We start from the raw sequence: 20798 nt of genomic DNA, 5'->3' as shown, positions 1-20798 counted from the left end.
TGTAATTACCAGGATCAGTCCAGACTGCTGGGTTATGCCTCCCTTCCAGCAGATGGAGTCTGAGAAAATCTGAAAAGCACCCCCTAGATAACCTGGTGTGCCACCTGCGATCCTTCAGTATTCTCTGGCTCCAGCAGATGATAGGATGGCATTATCCCAGGACAAGCAGGATGCTAGTCCTCACATACGGGTGACATCAGTAATGGAGCCCTATGTACGGAAAAACTTCTATCAAAGTTTCTATGAAACTTTTGACTGGCACCAGAGTGCCTACTGAGCATGCCCAGCATGCCATGATGTTCCCTGCCACAGGGGTCTCCCTTCAGTCTTCTTTTTTCCACGGAGTCGTTAGCCTCGCGATTAGTAGGAGTCCTGTGGAGATTTCTCCACAAATTTAAACTTTCAGAAAAAGTTGGAAAAACTTCAGCTGCAAGGGTCTCCCTTTAGAATACCATCGCGGTAAATTTTTCATTACTTCGCGGTTCCGTTCCGTTTTTTGACCGTCTTTTTTCCTGGTCATCGGTCGTCGACAGCTGTCCGACCTAAAAATGGCTTCGGGATTCAAAAAGTGCCCTAAGTGCACCAGAAATATGTCTATTACAGATCCTCACCAAGACTGCATTCTTTGCCTTGGTGAGAACCACGATGTTAGGGCCTGCCCCATGTGTGCGGCCATGACATCGAAGGGATGTCGACTCCGGATGGAGAAGATGGAACAGCTTTTCAAGATTCAGCTTTTACCTGCAGCATCATCCTCAATGCAATCGTCTCCGGCTGGATCGATTCACAAGGTGGTGTTAAAGAAGCGAGTCCCAGGTGAGTCGGGAGATGCTTTTATTTCCTCCCCCTCCCCATCGTCAAGAGCATCGACATCGGGAAGCAAAAAGGCCAAAGAAAAAGAAAAGCATCGCCATCAGCATCGAAGGCAGCACACGTCGACCACCGACCCGATACCCGTGGTGCCATCGGAGACGGAATCGACAGCTAAGAAACCTCGGTTGGACGTACAGGCTCCAGAGCCATCGATACCAAGGCAATCCCCGCCGATACCGGTGCAGGGAACCATACCTTCTCAGGGCTCTGAGGAGGTACCGGCATCGCCACTACCGCCTCCCCCCATGGCTGCTCTGATCTCACCATCCATGTGGGCGGAACTTGATGTTTATATAAGTCAAGCGGTACGGGACACGTTCCTCGAAGCGATACCGAGGCCACAACCTTCGACACCAGCAATGCCATCGACGCCGATCCCGGTACCGATGGATATTCCATCCTCGATACCGATGTCACCGGCCATTCCGGCACCGATGCCGTCGATGCCTATGCCGGCCGTTCCGACACCGATGCCGTCGATGCCATCGATGATGAAGCCATCGATGCCGATTCCAGAGGTCTCTATTTTCAGCCTCTGATGGAGAAATTGGACACCCTAATCCAGGCTGTATCCAAGAAGCCCCAATATATAGAGGAAGGCACGATTCCTGAACCAATACCTGGCCCTTCTGGTATTGTTCCACCTCGGAGGCCACACTCTCCAGAGTTTCCTTCCATTCCATCGATGCCTTTCAGGCCATCAGGTCATCCAAGAGCACTGCAACTGATTCTGACACAGATGTCTCTACTGACGAGGACATGTTATCTCAGCCTTCACCTCCAGAAGATAGGAGAAAGTCACCTCCGGAAGATCTCTCTTTCTCCAATTTTGTAAAGGACATATCGGAGACTATACCTTTTCAACTTCTCTCTGAACTAGACACCAGGCAGAAAACATTAGAGGTGCTACAGTTTGTAGATCCTCCCAAGGAAATACTGGCTATACCAGTACATGAGGTGCTGCAGGAGCTCATGTACAGATTGTGGGAGCACCCTGGATCAGTAGCAACAGTTAATAAGTGAGCAGATGCTACATATCTCGTCCAGCCAATTCCTGGATTTCAAAAATCTCAACTACCACACCAGTCGGTGGTAGTTGAGTCAGCCCAGAAAAAAGCTAAAAGGCTCAAAACACATGCTTCCACACCACCAGGAAAAGAAAGTCCATTCCTGGACAGTCTAGGCAGAAAGATCTTTCAAGGTGCTATGTTGGTTTCAAGAATAAATTCTTACCAGTTATTCATGAACCAATATCAACGCAACCTCTGGAAGCAGGTCGAAGGCCTTACCCAGGATCTTCCAGAGCAATTTCAGGAAGCATTCTCACAACTCGTGCATAAGGACCTAGAAGCAGGCAAGCACGAAGTCAGAGCTACATACGACAGCTTTGAGACTGCTTCTCGATTGTCAGCCTCAGGAATCACGGCTCGTAGATGGGCTTGGCTGAAGGCTTCTGAGTTAAGGCCAGAAGTTCAAGAGAGATTAGCCGACCTTCCTTGCTTGGGTGAGAACCTATTCGGAGACAAGGTTAAGGAAGCAATGGCCACCATAAAGGACCACACTGAAACTCTCAAGCAACTGTCACTAATTCCTCAAGAGTCACAACCACCTTCTAGAAGACTTCCTAGAAGAGATGTCAGGAGGCCTTATTACCGCCAACGACGCTACTACCCCCCAACAAGCCGGTCAAGACAAGCTTGTCCAACTCAGCGTCCTCAGTCTCGGCAAAGGCCGCTAGGCCTCAACCTCCTGCTCAGACTGCATCTACATCAGGCTTTTGAAATACAACCAGAGAGCAGAAGCACCTTTCACAATCCACTTCCAGAATTTCCAGTGGGAGGTCGCATAACCTATTTCCATCATACCTGGACCTCCATAACAACAGACCAATGGGTACTCTCAATTACAGCGCAAGGGTACCGATTGGACTTTCTCACTGTACCAAAAGAGACTCCACCTGTCATGTCTTGGACAGTGAACCACCACTCCAAAATCCTAAGAACAGAATTATCCACCCTTCTGAGAGCCAGGGCCATAGAACCAGTTCCCAGGCCTTAGCAGGGCAGAGGATTCTACTCCCGCTATTTCCTCATTCCAAAGAAAACCGGAGGCCTACGTCCAATCCTGAATCTCAGAAATCTCAACAAATTTCTCAAAAAAGAAAAATTCAGGATGGTATCGTTAGGCACCATGCTACCTCTTCTTCAAAAAGGGGATTGGCTCTGCTCTCTGGATCTTCAAGATGCCTACGCTCACATTCCCATCTTTCCTCCTCATCGACAGTACCTGCGATTTCTGATCGAGGGACAACATTTTCAATACCGAGTACTTCTATTCGGCCTAGCCTCAGCACCTCGAGTGTTCACAAAGTGTCTGGCAGTAGCGGTGGCACATCTTCACAAACAAAGGGTGCATGTATTCCCTTACTTGGACGACTGGCTCATCAGGAGTCAGACACAAGAAGGAGCTCTCAATTCCCTCAAGCTCACTGTCAACTTGCTTCACTCCTTGGGGTTTCTCATCAATTACCAGAAATCCCATTTCACACCATCTCACCTATTACAATTCATAGGTACAGACCTAAACACCATCACAGCAAAAGCTTTTCTTCCAAGAGACCGTGCTCAAACACTCACTCTCCTGGCACACTCTTTCTGAACTCAATCTCAAGTTACAGCTCATCAGTGCCTCACCCTACTCGGTCACATGGCCTCCACAGTTCACGTCACTCCCATGGCCAGACTGACCATGCGACTAATGCAATGGACACTCAAATCTCAGTGGATTCAAGCCGTTCAACCATTGTCCACTCCCATTCAGATAACGCAGGAACTACGCTCCTCCCTCCTCTGGTGGACATCAATGAACAACTTGCTCAAAGGCCTACCTTTTCAGCAACCAGTTCCCCAAGTGACTTTAACTACAGATGCGTCCACCTTGGGCTGGGGAGCACACATTGGTCATCTAAAGACACAGGGAACGTGGACAAAACTCGAAGCCTCTTTTCAAATAAACTTCCTAGAGCTTCGAGCTATACGTTATGCGCTACATGCGTTCAAGGACTGCCTTTCACACAAGACTGTTCTGATCCAAACGGACAACACAGTAGCCATGTGGTACATCAACAAACAAGGGGGGAACAGGTTCCTACCTCCTTTGCCAGGAAGCAGCACAGATTTGGGATTGGGCCCTAGCACATTCAATTCTTCTACGGGCCACTTACCTAGCAGGCATCCACAACATAGTAGCCGATCGCCTAAGTCGTCAGTTCCAACCACACGAGTGGTCCTTGGATCCAACGATAGCAACCAAGATCTTTCAACACTGGGGTCAACCAACAAAAGACCTCTTTGCATCTCACCTGAACTACAAAGTGAACAATTACTGCTCTCTGCTTCAACAGGAGAACAGCCTACAAAAGGACGCCTTTGCTCGCCATTGGAATTCAGGCCTGTTATACGCGTATCCACCGATACCGTTCATAACCAAAACTCTAGTGAAGCTACAACAGGACAAGGGGACCATGATACTCATAGCCGCATACTGGCCTCGACAAGTATGGTTCCCCACACTGCTAGACCTCTCAGTCAGGGATCCAATTCGTCTGAGAGTAGCTCCCAATCTCATAACTCAGGATCAGGGTCGGTTGCACCATCCCAACCTTCAATCCCTGTCCCTGACGGCATGGATGTTGAAAGCTTGATCTTACAACCACTCAACCTTCCAACCACTATATCTCAGGTGATGATAGCTTCACGTAAACCTTCCACTAGAAAGAATTATTCCTACAAATGGAAATGGTTTACTTTGTGGTGCACTCAGAAATCTATAGATCCTTTCACTTGCCCCACTACTTCACTACTAGACTACCTATACCATCTTTCAGACTCTGGTCTTAGGACTTCATCTGTAAGAGTACATTTGAGTGCAATCTCAGCTTATCATAACAAGCTGGGAGACACATCTATCTCTACACAGCCTCTCATCAGTAAATTTATGAAAGGCTTAACTCACCTTAAACCTCCACTTCATTCCCCAAGCATACAATGGGACCTGAACGTAGTATTAACCAGGCTCATGCGTTCCCCATTCGAACCCATAGATACCTGTGACCTTAAATATCTTACATGGAAAACTGTATTCCTCATAGCCATTAAATCAGCTAGAAGAGTCAGTGAACTACAAGCTCTTGTCACATATGAACCTTTTACAAAGTTCCTACATGACAGGGTGGTCCTCTGTACTCATCCTAAATTCCTTCCAAAAGTAGTCTCGGAATTCCACCTCAATCAATCTATAGTTTTACCAACATTCTTTCCAAGGCCTCACTCTCACCAAGGAGAAAGAGCCTTACATACCTTGGACTGTAAGCGGGCTCTATCCTTCTACTTAAACCGCACTACAGTCCAAAGGAAATCCAGTCAACTATTTGTATCCTATGATCCAAACAAACCAGGTAAACCAGTGGGTAAACATACTTTGTCAAACTGGCTAGCAGATTGCATACAATTTTGTTATGAGAAAGCAGGCCTTACTCTTCAAGGGCGAGTAAAAGCACATTCAGTCAGAGCGATGTCAACCTCAGTAGCACACCTTCGCTCTGTACCTATTCTGGACATTTGTAAAGCAGCAACATGGAGTTCTCTTCACACCTTTGCAGCTCACTATTGTTTAGACAAAGAAGGAAGACAAGATTCAGCCTATGGACAATCTGTCTTAAAGAACTTGTTTCCAGTGTAATCCCAACTCCTTCTACATTCAACCTGCTGTGATCTTCGGCTGATTCATTTCAACAACAATACTTCACTGTTGCCTCAATCCCAAATGACTCAGCCTCTAGCTTGCTAATCACCCATATGTGAGGACTAGCATCCTGCTTGTCCTGGGATAAAGCAAAATTGCTTACCTTGTAATAGGTGTTATCCCAGGACAGCAGGATGTAGTCCTCACGAAACCCACCCGCCACCCCGCGGAGTTGGGCCCGATACGTTTTATTATTTTATTTTTGGCTAACGCTAATTGCTACAAAACAGACTGAAGGGAGACCCCTGTGGCAGGGAATATCATGGCATGCTGGGCATGCTCAGTAGGCACTCTGGTGCCAGTCAAAAGTTTCATAGAAACTTGGTAGAAGTTTTTCCGTACATAGGGCTCCATTACTGATGTCACCCGTATGTGAGGACTACATCCTGCTGTCCTGGGATAACACCTATTACAAGGTAAGCAATTTTGCTTAACCTGCAGTCCTGATCCTTACAGAAAACTATTGATTAATTGCTAAGTGTTTTCTATTTGAATATTCCTTTGGCTAGATCAACATACTGTAAGTTTAAAATATATATATATAAAATACAAACAGGAGCATACAGAAACGGGGGAAAGTGTGCTGAGCACTCCCTAAGGGCAGGCAAGGCTGGGCAGTGCCCTAAGGCCTCTATACCCGGAGGCTTGTTCCTTTACCCGGTGAGTTTGGGGGAGATTTACTGGTCCCTCTCCCCCCTCCTATACAGGTCCGGAGAAGGCGTCATTCCTCTGGTGGGAGCTAATGGCTGTATAGTGAATGTAGGAATGGTAATTCCCCTGCTTGGTGGCTGAGTAAAAAAAAAACCAAAAAAACAAAACGAAGTTTCAAAACAGAAACGGGTAGATTTTAAATTGCACTCTACCTGTTTTAATCAGCCCTAGCCTGCCGATTTTCTCCCGGGCCTCCATTTATTTATTTATTTATTTAACATTTTTTATATACCGAGGTTCTAGAGACAAAATCACTAAGCACTTCGGTTTACATACAACTATTGAAATGACTGACTTGAGTCTTACAGAGAACAGGAAATAAAGAACTTGGATATTATACATTTAAACTCATAATGACATAGAACCTTTAAACAACAGAAACAGTAAAGGTTGGCAGTCAAACATGTAACAGGCGATTATATGAGAATAGAGCAATATGAGATTATATCTGTGGTTGTTTGGCAGTGAAAAACATGATAATTTGCATCCAGTGGGTAGGAAGGATTAAGATCGAATTAGGCGTAGGCTAGGGAGAAGATCCAAGTCTTGAGTCTTTTTTTGAAAGTAATTGGACATTGTTACTGTAATTGGACATTGTTACTGTTCCTATCGCCTTCTCCCCTTCCCTATCTTAGTTTGGGGTCTCCCCTCTGACCCCACGTTCTTAGTTTTCCCCCCACCCTACCACCTGTTATTTGTATTTTCTACCTTTTGTTACAATGTAAACCGATATGATGTGTATTTTAATGTCGGTATAGAAAAGTTGTTAAATAAATAAATAAATAAATTGTTCCAGTCTAAGTTCTGAAGGGAGAGAGTTCCAGTGATTCGGGCCGACTGTAGAGAAGGCTCTTTTATTTGAAAATGATTTAATTGGAGGCGTTTTTAGAGAGCCTTTTTGGGCAGCTCTTAACCTCCATAAGGGGTGGATTTCTCCACCTAGCTGACGTTACATTTTTTGCGCATTTTCCATGCCGTGTGGGTCATGTTGTGAAGCTTGTGGGGAGCCGGCATCGTGGCTCTCCTGCGAAGGCCTCTGCTCCCGATTTATTTCCGGGGGCGAGGGGCCTTTGCAGCGGCCAAATTCAGGGCAAAAGTCGGCTCTGCTGCGATCGCGTGGCTTGGTGAGCAGTCAGGCAGCTCGGAGGCAGAGGCCTGCACCGTCCCTGCTCGGAGGGGGAACGGCGGCCATCTTGCCTGGCTCAGGTTCCAATGTTCAGGACTCAGAGGGAGGAGATCTCCCTCCACTTTCCCCACCTTCACTGAGCCCTCAAAGGCCCCTCGTTTTACAGCCTGACTTAGCTCCTCCCTCAGCATTGCCTCCGGACTAAGCTCCTCCCGTGGGGGGGGGGGGGCTCTTAAAGCGGCAGCACCCATTTTCTTCACAGTTTGTATTACTGCTCCACAAAGCATATTTGGAAGCTGAGGCTGACTGGGAAATGCAATCTCCCCCTCCAGCTATGGTTTTTAAGCTGGCTGAGGGATAGGGGAGTGCTGGAATGCGGCTTCCCCGTCCAATTCCTGACGAAGGGCTCCCAATACCCTCCACACCTCCGGATCCTGTTATCCAGGACCCCTCCTCAGTGGATGTGAGCGATGATGTAGATAGTGTCACTCTGGTGGAGGGTGATGATCTGCAGGTGCTCCTGTTGTTCCGCAAGGAGGAACTGGATCCTTTAATTCCGCATGTCCTACAGGAACTGGATTTTCCGGCTCTGGAGCTGGTGACGGATTCTTCTTCTGGGGATCCAGTTTTATCGGGCTTGCAATCTCTCCCTCAAACCTTTCCGTTTCATCCGAATCTTTTTCAGATTATGTCCTGGGAATGGGATATTCCTGAAGCCTCTTTGCGGGTTAGCAGAGCTATGGAAAAGCTTTATCCGCCACCGGGTGAGTCCATGGATCTTCTCAAGATTCCTAAGGTGGACTCGGCCGTCACAGCCATAGCTAAGCGCACAACGAATCCAGTAACGGAAGGGGCAGCTCTCAAGGATCTCCAGGATAGGAAGCTGGAAGTTCTACTCTAACGAATATTTGAGGTATCAGCGCTTGGAGTGAGGGCGGCCATCTGTAGCAGCCTTATGCAGAGAACTACCCTCTGCTGGGTTCAGCAATTGCTCACAACTCAGGCACTTCCTCTGGGGGAGGCTGAACAGGCGAACCGCATGGAATCGGCAGTTGCCTATATGGCTGATGCGTTGTACGATCTTCTCCATACCTCTGCTCGTACTATGTCTTCGGCGGTTTCTGCAGAGGGTAGTTCTCTGCAAAAAGGCTTCTGTGGTTCCGTAACTTCTCAGCTGGGATCCTTTCCTTTCAAGGGGAAGCTGTTGTTTGGGGATAAGCTGGAACAACTTATTAAAACCTTGGGGGTCAACAAGGTTTACAAGCTGCCTGAATACAAGCCCAGACCGTCTTGCCCTTTTGGCACGTTCCGAGGTCGTTTTTGGGGTCAGTGCCATTTACGTACAGGTAGGGGCTCCTCCTTTGCTCCTCGGCAGACGTCGACGAGGTCTCAGGCCTGGGCACATTCCTTTCGTGGTAGGAGACCCCACCGCGACGGAACCTTTCAAGGTTTCGCCTCCAACAAAGCTCCCCAATGAAGGTGCGCCAGCCCATTCCTCCGTTCCGGAGATCGGGGGATGACTCTCCCTGTTTCACGAGGAATGGGTCAAGGTCACATCGGACCAGTGGGTTCTCGATGATATAAATCACAGTTATACTTTGGAATTTGCTCGCCCACTTCGAGATCTCTTTCTGGTGTTACCTTGTGGGTCTCAGGCAAAACAACAGGTGGTTCTTCAAACTCTGTCTCAGTTAAAGACCCTGGGGGTGATTGTCTCGGTGCCACCGGTCGAGCATCGGACCGGTCGATATTCCATTTACTTCATAATCCCCAAGAAGGAGGGCTCAATCCGACTGATATTGGATTTAAAAAAGGTCAACAAAGTGTTGCGAGTCCCTCGGTTTCAGATGGAGACATTGAGGTCCGTCATTGCGGCCGTCCACAAAGGCGGGTTTTTGGCTTCTTTGGATCTGATGGAATCTTACCTTCACAAAGGAATCCGCGAACACCATCAGAGGTTTCTGCGGTTCATGGTCTTGGGGGAGCATTATCAGTTTCGCTCCCTACCATTCGGACTGGCGACGGCTCCACGAGTCTTCACCAAGGTGATGGAGGTAGTGGCAGCGTGCCTTCGGCGGGAAGGAATTTTAGTTTATCCCTATCTGGACAACTGGCTCATTCGAGCGAAGTTGGAGGAGCTTTGCACGATAGCAATTCAGTCTGTTTTGCGCCGTTTGCATTCACTAGGCTGGGTAGTCAAGTACGCCAAGAGCCAGCTGATCCCGTCTCAGGTGTTGGAACTTCTGAGAGCATGTTTCGATACATCTGTGGGCAAGGTTTCCCTGCCTCAGGTGAGGATGGACAAGCTAATGTCCCAAGTCCGACGTCTCTTGGCCCTTCCTTTGCCCAAGGTGTGGGACTGTTTACAAGTTCTTGGTTCTATGACATCTACTCTGGAGTTGGTTCATTGGGCTTTTGCTCATATGAGACCTTTGCAGAGGGTGTTGCTCTCCCGTTGGGACCCCAAGTTGGAAGAGTTCCACTTGCCCTTGCCACTGCTAGCACCGGCCAGGACCAGCCTAGATTGATGGTTGGTCCCAGATCACTTGCTTCAGGGAGTGGACCTGTAAAATCCCCAGTGGATAGTCATGACGACGGATGCCAGCCTTTCCGGTTGAGGGGCAGTCTGTCAGTCGCGATCAGCGCAAGGTCAGTGGACAGCTCAGGAGGCCAAGTGGTCCATAAATCGGTTGGAAACCAGGGTGGTTCGCCTAGCGCTGCACCGTTTTCTTCCGCTGGTCAGACACCGGGCGGTATGGATCCTATCCGACAATGCGACCACTGTGGCTTACATAAACCGTCAAGGGGGTACAAAGAGTCAGCCGGTAGACACCGAGGCAGACAAGTTGATGGCCTGTGCGGAATGCAATCTGGCCCGTTTGGCGGCATCTCATATAGCTGGAGTTGACAATGTCCAGGCGGATTTTCTCAGTCGACAGAAACTAGATCCCGGCGAATGGGAACTGTCCGAGGAGGCGATTTGACTCGTGACATGCCGGTGGGGAGTCTCCCATCTGGACTTGATGGCGACTCGGGTGAACGCGAAGGCGGCTCGTTTCTTCAGTCGCAGAAGGGAGAACGGATCGGAAGGGGTGGATGCCCTGGTCCTTCCGTGGCCTCCCGACATTCTCCTCTATGTATTTCCTCCTTGGCCGTTGGTGGGAAAGGTCTAAGGCGAATAGAATCCCATCGGGGGCCGGTTATTCTCGTGGCTCCGGAGTGGCCGAGAAGGCCGTGGTTCACAGACCTGATCAACTTGGCGGTAGACGGTCCCTTGCGCCTGGGTCATCTACAGAATTTACTTCGGCAGGGTCCAGTATTTTTTGATCAAGTGGCTCGCTTTTGTCTAGTGGCTTGGCTTATGAGAGGAGACAATTAAGAAAGAAGGGCTACCCAGAGGCAGTGATTACCACTCTTCTACGCGCACGAAAGACATCTACTTCTCTCACCTACGTTTGGGTGTGGAAGGTTTTTGATTCCTGGTGCCGTGGGTTGAAGGTGTCCCCGCAGCAGGCCACTATTGTGCACATTCTTGCATTCTTACAGGAAGGCTTAAAGAAAGGATTGGCGTATAGCTCGCTCCGGGTTCAGGTAGCGGCGTTGGGCTGTTTAAGAGGTAAGGTTGATGGTACTTCCATTGCTGGGCATCCGGATGTAGCATGTTTTTTGAAGGGGGCCAAACACTTACACCCGCCTGTACGCGTGGTATGTCCTTCGTGGAGTTTGAATTTGGTTCTCCGAGGGCTTTGCAGTTCTCCTTTTGCGCCTGTCAAAAGGGCTACGTTGAAAGATTTAACACTCAAGACGGTGTTTCTCGTGGCTATTTGTTCGACTAGATGAGTTTCGGAGCTTCAAGCGTTGTCCTGTAGAGAGCCGTTCTTGCGACTTTTGGACTCTGGAGTTTCTTCTTTTCTGCCAAAGGTGGTATTGGCTTTTCACATCAACTAGTCAGTTGAGTTACCGACTTTTCCAGATGTGGATAGGAATTCTCCTCAGGCCCAGGATCTGAGGAAATTGGATGTCCACCGGATTCTTTTGCAGTACTGTTACGCTGAGCTCTTCCAGAGGGGCGGAGTTAGCAATCTGTTCTGCTGAGCCCCTCCAGGAGGGCGGAGTTAGCAGTCTGTCGCTCTAACCTCTGCCAGGAGGAGGAGTTAGCGATATGACATGATCTGTAAGCTATCTGTTAGCGAACTGCTGTAGGATGCTCCTGTAAGGAAAGGAGGTAGCAATCTGATATAGATCAACTCCCCAGGAAGAGGAGTTGGCAATCTGTTCTATGATGTGCCTCTGAGGAGAGGAGCTTGTAATATGTAATATTGTACTTCGCTACTGAGAGAGCAATCTATCATGCGTCCGCTACGGAGTAGCAATCTATTATATATATGCTGCTAGCAAGTCCCAAGGAAAGAGGAGTTGACTATCTATATAATACTTCTGTGAGCAGAGTTAGTGGTCTGTAGTGGTTGGCTCCCACAGAGCGACAGTAGTGTAAGGAATGACCACTTGGGGAAATGGTGAATCCCTGGGCCGATGGTAGATGACAGCACCCCCAGGAGGAGATCCTGAGAGGAACCACCGGCTAGGCTGGAATATGAAACAAACACAATAGTTCTTTATTAGGCTGGAAGCTGAACTACCAGAGGTGGCAGTAGTGAGTCGATGTATCCGGCAAGGCTGAAGTCCTTCTGATACTGGAATTATAATCTCTGGGTCGCTGAGCTGTAGAGAGAGACTAGAAGTAGTGAGTAGACAAGGTATACTGGATACAAGATGGTACACTCACAATAGTAGATGTCTGCAATGGTCTGTATGCCACAGAGAGTCTTCAGTATGTTCAGGAACAGGAGCCGTAGGTGAGCACTGGTTCCTATAAACAATCTGTAATAAGAACTCACAATAGCTGTATATGAAATGGCTTCCAGGGTGAAAGAGAGTCTGTAAAGGATTCTAGGAATATAGGCCCTCATAGAGCGAGTACTGATTCCTATCTGCAATAGAACTCACTGTGTTCACGTCTGCGATCGCTTCCAGGCAATGGGGAGTCTTCAGAGTATTCAGGAACGTAGGCCCTCGAGGAGCGAGTACCAGATCCCGTCTTGGCAATCTGAAATCAAGAAGAGAGAGCGGTGCCCCCATGGAGCGGGTACTCCTGGTAAGTTTGAAAAGGCCGAGCAGTAGAGAAGGATTCCCCTGGCTGACTCGGATCGATGTTGCAAGTAGTTTGGACTGCCGAAGCAAGTCCAGTTGGAGTTCCGTTTGCAAGTAGCATGGACTGCCGAAGCAAGTCCATGAAGAGGTCCTTGCTAACTTGTTAGAGGTTAGCAAACAAAGACCTTTTAAATTGAAAATGGATGATGTCACTGAGGGGGACGCCCCTGAGGTTCACGCCCTTGCTGGTACAAGTCTGGAGAGCGCGTGCGCGTGCGCCCTTGTTGGGAACATGGCGGATCTGTAGTGTCAAGCCAGCCCGGGGATACCGGGACCAAGAGGCAGGGAGAAGCCGCGGCTGCATCTGTCCATCAGAGCCAAAGGGAGTCGCCAACAAGGTAGAGAGGGTGGAGCGAGGGGTGAGAAGAGGCACGAACACAACAAGTACTTGAAGGTGACTAATCCTTTTCGATTGTCTGATCATCTTTTGTCTTATGGAGCGGTCCTAAGAAGGGGTGTAAGGCTTCTAAGACTACTATTGCCCGATGGTTGAAGGAGACTATTGCTTCGGCATACATATGTCATGGGCGGCAAATACCAGATGGTCTTAAAGCGCATTCCATCAGGTCGCAAGTGGCGTCCTGGGCAGAAAGCGAATGTGTGTTACCCCAACAAATTTGCAGGGCAGCCATTTGGAAATCTTTGCACACGTTTGTTAAGCATTACCGTTTGGATGTCCGAGATCCGAATGTGGATTCTTTTGGCAGCAGTGTGCTTCGAGCGGGACTCTCCGGGTCCCACCCCTTTTAGGGCAGCTTGGGTACATCTGGACTGATCCTGGTACATACAGGGAAAGGAAAATTGGTACATACAGGGAAAGGAAAATTGGTTCTTACCTGCTCATTTTCATTCCTGTAGTACCAAGGATCAGTCCAGAACTCTGCCCGAGGATATAGTATTCAGGAGAGTCCGCTCAGCTACTTATTTTTTCTCTTTACAGATTTTTGACACCTTTGAAGGATTGCACACACACTAATACATAGTTTTTTCACAGGTTATTGTTTTAAAAGGTTAATATTTCATTTGATCTAGTCATTGGTTGTTAAATTTACTTCATTCTGCTTTGATATTGATTATACTGAAGGATCACAGGTGGCACACCAGGTTATATAGGGGGTGCTTTTCAGCTTTTCTCTGACTCCATCTGCTGGAAGAGAGGCATAACCCAGCAGTCTGGACTGATCCTTGGTACTACAGGAACGAAAATTAGCAGGTAAGAACCAATTTTCCTTTATAGTGTATCTTTCATTAAAGTTTTAGCATTCTTTTGTCATCTAAACCAAAATTTTCTGCATAAGGAACTGTGACTATGGAACTTTTTCATTAGTCTTAAAATTTAGTATTTTTTAAAACTATTTATTTATAACAGGTTTTTGTAGAAAATGTACAAAATATTGAATACAAAAATACAGCTTACATATATATACTGGCACACTATACAATAAGAATATAAATACATTTATTATGCAATATACAGTATAGGAAGAATACTACTACCACTAAAGAAATGAAAATGACAAATGGAGCTTGGTGATACAAACAATCTCACAATGTTTTCTGAGGCATCCCCATATCCCATCATATTTAAAATCTTCACCTTTCAATTTGTGGCGCAGTAACTTTAGATCAGCTATGTCGTGGATCTTTCTACGTTAAAATCCAAGCAGGGAAAAATTTCTAAAAAATGGCAAGCGTGAAGCAATTGTGCCACCCACAAATCCCAGAGCATGTTTTCCTAAAGGCTTTAATTATATAGCTTTTTTACTGTTAATTTTTTGTCCCTAGTTTGGGTTATAAAAAATGAATCCCTAGGACAAAAGATGCTGTATTCCCAAATTATACAAATAAACAAATTGACAGTCCTTTTCACTTATTTTGCATTTCTTTTGTCCAAAATTTAATCTAGGGCCATATCTGTTTTCCTGTAAAGACACAAAGGGGTCAGTTTTCAAAGGGGCCTTCTCTGTGCATATTTACCCATGGAGAAGGCCCCTTTGAAAATTGCCCCCATTCCTCTGCTGGTACAAGTGCATGTGCTACTGACTGTGCATACTTTTCCCCATGGGGTAAAGGGGTGGTGCTGGGATGAGCTGGAGAAAGTAAGCATGGGGTTTTCATTTGAAACCCCATACTTAATTTTACCACATTTATTTTCCTGGCGCCCAATTCCCCACAGCATTCTTGGAGCACAGTGTGTCCTTCTGTTACATTTTGTTTTCAAGGGCCAGAGCCAATATCATGAGGGACAAGGACATGTCAGAAGGCCACAGCACTGCAGTAGCTTGGGTAATTTTGTTTCACTCAGTGCATGCACCTGGTCCACCAGGCACAGGACTTTGGTATACTTACCCACTACTCCCAGACAGCTGGGTGTTCTCACCTTTCAACATAGGAAGAAAAAAATGCTGGATATTCTTACTCAGAGCAGCTGAATTTCCATCTGTCCACTTATGTGGGAATTCACTGACCTATGATTTGGTTAGAGTGCTTGAATGGAATTATTGAATTTGTAATTTCTTGTTTGAAGCTCTTGGTACAGATTTTTATAAATACATCTTTGGAAAGGGGAAGAAAGAGTGTGCTTGGAGGTTCTATGGATTTCTTACTGTAGTTGTTGCACAAGAGTAGCTATGTACATGCATGCTCATTGCAACTTTTGGCATGGTCAGATCTAGCTGGTGAGCTTGGCAAAAACTATGAAATTTGCATGTTGGAGGGCTGAATTTCTTGTGCTGATTGAGATATTTTGGATACGGCTTCTCGGAGGTGGTCCTTTGTTAGTGCTAACATTGAGTTTGTAAACTGGTTTCTGCTTCACACACAGTCTCCTTGTTTGTACAGTCTTTTTTCTCAGTTTCTCTGAGTGTTCTTCATCCAATAGGGTGGTCTTCTGTTACGTGCTGTGCTGAACACATAGAGTCATCAAATAGGACAGCATTAGGTTCCAGTCAATGGCAAAAGTATTTTATAGATGGAATGGCATTTAGTTGTCCAACATTGGACAGGACCACTTTAATATCAAAAGACATGATACATTCTACCTTCTTTTTCATGGTCAGGTCAGGTTTGGGGGCTGCTGGGGCAAAACGTTGACTACCCTAGGTCTGTAGCAGGATACCCAAGCCAAGAGCTATATTGGAAGTCAGATGCACAGCAACTTACCTTGGAAGAAAGTCCCTATCTCATGAGGAATGGGGGATCCTTTCACAGGAAATATGCATTGGGTTGTGCAAATTTGCAACTGAAGCTGTGTTTAACCAGGGTAGAACCAGGCTCCTGGATCTAAGATTTAAAAAGGAAGGTAGTACAGCTTTTAAACTAGAATAAAGGGGAAAGTTGACAGTCGCTCAGCAGCACATGGTTTGGAGGGAGGCATATTGAAAAGATACTAATGAAACAGGAGAGATAGGGCATCCCAACAGAGTTTCCAATAAAAGCAAAAGTAGTCCATGTGCCTATAAGTAAAGAACCACCTGAATTAAAAGATTCCAAATTATCCATCAACTGATAAGCAGGGTGTAATACAAACAAAAACATACTTTCAAATGTCTATATGTCAATGCCAGAAGTCTAAGAAGTAAGATGGGAGAGTTATAGTATATAGCACTGAATGAAGAGATAGACATAATTGGCATCTCAGAGACCTGTGGAAAGAAGATAACCAATGGGACAGTGCTATACCAGGGTAGAAATAATATTGCAGTGATAGGGTGGATCAACTTGGTGAGGGGAGGGGGTGGCACTTTATGTTTTGGATGGCATAGAGTCCAAAGGATAAAGATGTTGAAGGAGACTAAATGCACAGTAGAATCTTTATAGGTAGAAATCTCATGTGTGTTAGGGAAGAGTATAGAAATAGAGGTATACTACCATCTACTGGCCAAAATGATCAGATGGACAAAGAAATAGTAAGAGAAATTAGGGAAGCTAACAAATTTGGCAGTGCAGTAATAGTGAGAAATTTCAATTACCCCAATAGACTAGGTAAATCTAACATCAAGACATGCTAGAGAAGTAAAGTACCTGGATGGAATAAATGACTGTTTCATGGAGCATTTGGTTCAGGAACTGACGAGAGAGAGAGCCATTTTGGATCTAATTCTTAGAGGAATGCAGGATTTGGTGCGTGTAATGCTCAGGTTTGTGAACCCTTGGCCAACAGGAAGATGGTATACCTTTCGGAGGATCCGTAGGTTCTCTCGTCGGGAGGCGAGACAGAGCAGAAGACGGGACGAGCTGACCCTTGGCACTGGAGACTGAGGCGGTGGCGGAGACAGATGAAGGGACGAGAAGAGGAGCTGAGTCTCCACCCCTGGAAGTCTGTGGTCCCCCCAGGAGGAGCCCATAAGGACCCAGACCGCTGGGACTTAGGTGGACCTTTGAGAAGTCAGGAGAGGTCGGTGCAAGGGCTGACTGGAGCTTCACCCTGGAAGCCCATGGTCCCCCCGGGAGGAGCCCGTAGGGACCCGGGCTGCTGGGACTTAGGTGGGCCCTTGGAGACGGTAGTCTTGAAGGAGTCCTAGGTCGAGTGCCAGAGGTTCGCTCACCAGTCCGAAGTCGTGCACCAGAGAATCACCACTTGCCAATCCGAAGTTGTACACCAGAGAATCACCGTAAGCCAATCCGAAGTCGTACAGCCCTGACCCGAAAAGGGGCGGATCCCAAGAAGTGGCCTCCAGGAGCGGAGGAACTGGGAGGAACTGGGAGGAACCAGGAGCACCAGGATGAAGAGGAACAGCAATCCAAGATCAAGGAACTCACCGAAGCAAGCAGACTAGATAGCGCTGGAGGACGTTGCCTAGGCGCTGGATGAGCAGAGGAAGCTGCCTTATATACTTCCCCTGCTCTGGCTGATAGAGAACAGGTGAAGCCATTTAAAGGGATTGGGACCCTTTAAATCTGTGGAGGAGGCGCGGCCTCGCGCCTAAGGATGGCGGTGGCCATCTTGGATTTCCCCCACGGAGAGGAGACGCCGCTGGACGCTGCGAGGGGGGAGCAGGACGGCTTCCCTCGCAGCAAGCAGCATCGGAGGCCATGCGGGCACGATGGCCCTAATCGTAGCCCTCCCCCGGGGCTCCCGCGGCGAAGAAATGCCGCGAATCAGGTAGGGGGCCGCGGTCATGGGGCGCCACGGCCGTGGAACACAACAGTACCCCCCTCTTTAGGGCATCTCCCCGGAGGCCTGGGTTTGGCTGGATGGTCCTTGTGGAACTGCTCCAGCAAACTCCGGTCCAGGATATTATCCAGTGGTTCCCAGGAGTTCTTCTTGGGGCCGAAGCCTTCCCACGCTATCAGGTATTCCCATTTCTTCCTGTTTTTCCTCACATCTAGAACTTCTCGGACTTGATAGGTGAGGTCATCTTCAGAGGCAACAGGTTGCGGGGTCGGAGGCGTGCTGGAAGGCCATGATAATACCAGAGGCTTCAGTAGGGAGACATGGAATGTGTTGTGAATACTGAGAGACGGAGGGAGACGAAGTTGATACGAGACAGCACCCACCTGCCGGATGATGGGGAACGGTCCGATGAATCACGGGGCCAGTCGCGATGATGGCAGCTTTAACTGGATGAACTGCGTGCTCAGCCAAACCTTTTGGCCCGGCTTGAGGGGCGGGTACAGCCTTCTGTGCTGGTCTGCGTATCTCTTAGCTGCCTGGCCGGCCCTGATCAGGGCACGTTGCATGGATATCCACAGACAATGCAACTCATCGGCAGAGAGTTGAGCTGTCAGAGATGCAACCGTGATGGGAACAGGCAGTGGCGGGCATGGCTGCTTCCCATACACTATCTGAAACGAGGAGGACCCCGTAGCTGCTGAGACATGGGAATTCAGTGCAAATTCTGCCCAGGGTAGCAGACTAGCCCAGTCATCTTGTTTCTCATTAACATACAGACAAAGGAATTGTTTCAAGGTCTGGTATGTTCTCTCTGCGAGACCGTTGGTTTGTGGATGGTAGGCGGACGTGTAGTCTAGGGTGACGTCGAACTTCTGGCAAAGGGCCCTCCAGAATTTGGCGGTAAATTGGGGCCCTCGATCAGACAGGATGCCTTTGGGTAGGCCATGAAGCCGGAAGATGTGCTGGACGAAAAGCTGAGCCAGCTGTGGTACGGACGGCAACCCTGGCAAAGGCACGAAGTGCGTCATCTTGCTAAAACGGTCGACAACCACCCATATTACCATGTTGCCATTGGATAGTGGCAGATCCACCATAAAGTCAGTTGCCACATGGGTCCACGGTTCCGCAGGGGCATGCAATGGTTGAAGTAAGCCTGGGGTTGACCCGTTGATCCTCTTGTGGCGAGCACAGGTCTGGCAGGACTCCATGTATGCCTGGGCATCCTTATGTACCTTGGGCCACCAGTAGTACCGACGCAGGTGCTGCAACGTGCGGGATTGCCTTGGGTGGCCGGAACAGCGGGAATCGTGGGCCCATGCCAGCACTTGTTTCCGCAAGTGCGGCGGAACTAGGGTCTTCCCAGGCGGGATGGTAGTGGTAGCTGCCAGGAGGACCCGGGATGGGTCAGTGATGTACTGTGGTTCCTCAGAACCCTCTGTGGAATCAAATACCTGTGATAGGGCATCAGCCTTAGTATTCTTCTCAGCCAGTCTGTATCAGAGAATGAAGTTGAAATGGGTGAAGAACAGGGCCCACCGGGCTTGTCGGGGATTGAGCTGTTGTGCCCGGTGTAGGTACTCTAAATTTTTATGGTCTGTGAAGACCGTGAACTGGTGCTGTGCCCCCTCAAGCCATGGGTGCCACTCTTCTAAGGCCACTTTGATGGCCAAGAGCTCTTTGTCGCCAATGGCACAGTTCCGCTCAGCTGGCAAGAATTGGCGGGAGAGGAAGGCACACAGATGTAGCTTGTGGCCCTCGGAGGCCTGGCTCAGGACAGCCCCTACTCCCTCCGAAGATATGTCCACTTCGATAAAGAATGGCCGTTGCGGATCCGGATGCCGAAGGCATGGTTGTTGCATGAATGCCTCTTTGAGATGACGGAAGGCGACCTCCGCTCCTGGAGGCCACTTCTTGGGATCCGCCCCTTTTCGGGTCAGGGCTGTCATCGGCGCCACAATGGACGCATAGTTAGGGATAAAAGACCGATAACAGTTTGCGAAACCCAGGAACCTTTGGAGTGCCTTGAGCCTGGACGGCTATGGCCATTCCCGAATGGCGCTTAGCTTTTGCGGATCCATGCGGAATCCCTGACTGGAGACTATGTATCCCAGGAAGGGAAGAGACTCCTGCTCAAACAGGCACTTTTCAAGCTTCGCATACAGCTTATGTTCCCTGAGACGTTGTAAGACTTGGACGACGTGTCAGCGGTGGGCGGTCAAAGAATCGGAGAAAATCAAGATGTCGTCCAAATATATTATCACACATTGGTACAGGAGGTCACGGAATATTTCATTCATGGTATTCTGGAATACTGCGGGGGCATTGCAAAGCCCGAACGGCATCACCAAATACTCATAGTGGCCGTCCCGGGTGTTGAAGGCCATCTTCCATTCATCACCTTCCTTAATTCGAATGAGATTGTAAGCCACTCGAAGGTCCAGCTTGGAAAAGATCCTCGCCCCTTGCAAGCGGTCAAAGAGTTCAGAGATGAGGGGCAAGGGATAGCGGTCCTTGACCGTTATGGCATTCAAGCCCCGGTAGTCTATGCAGGGGCGGAGAGTCCCATCCTTCTTCCCGACGAAGAAGAATCCAGCCCCTGCGGGGGACTTTGACTTCCGAATGAAGCCCCTCTCCAGGTTTTCTTTGATATACTCATTCATGGCCTGCGTTTCTGCAGGGGAGAGGGCGTAGGTACGACCACAAGGAGGCTCAGTGCCAGGAAGGAGATTGATGGCACAATCGAAAGATTGGTGAGGCAGAAGAATCTCGGCCTTCTGCTTCGAGAACACATCCGCGTATGAAGCATAGGGCGCCGGCAGGCCCGGAAGACTGGTAGAGGCCACCGAGTAGGAGACTGGGATTACCGGTTGGAGGCATTTACCATGGCAGTTCACGCCCCAACGGATCAGCTGTAAAGTCCTCCACTCAAACTGGGGGCCGTGTTCTTGGAGTTACGGG

At 48.4% G+C, this 20798-nt stretch overlaps 1 protein-coding gene across 1 annotated transcript in view; it reads left to right on the top strand.

Annotated features, from left to right (window-relative positions):
* CFAP54 (cilia and flagella associated protein 54) overlaps window positions 1–20798 on the top strand; it is a 1106494-nt gene that overhangs the window by 299522 nt on the left and 786174 nt on the right. The gene's annotated exons all lie outside the window — the stretch shown is intronic.

The sequence above is a fragment of the Rhinatrema bivittatum genome, chromosome 4 (assembly GCF_901001135.1).
Source record: "Rhinatrema bivittatum chromosome 4, aRhiBiv1.1, whole genome shotgun sequence".
NCBI lineage: Eukaryota > Metazoa > Chordata > Amphibia > Gymnophiona > Rhinatrematidae > Rhinatrema > Rhinatrema bivittatum.
The sequence above is the reverse complement of the archived record's forward strand: the minus strand, read 5'-3'. Positions and strand labels throughout refer to the sequence as shown.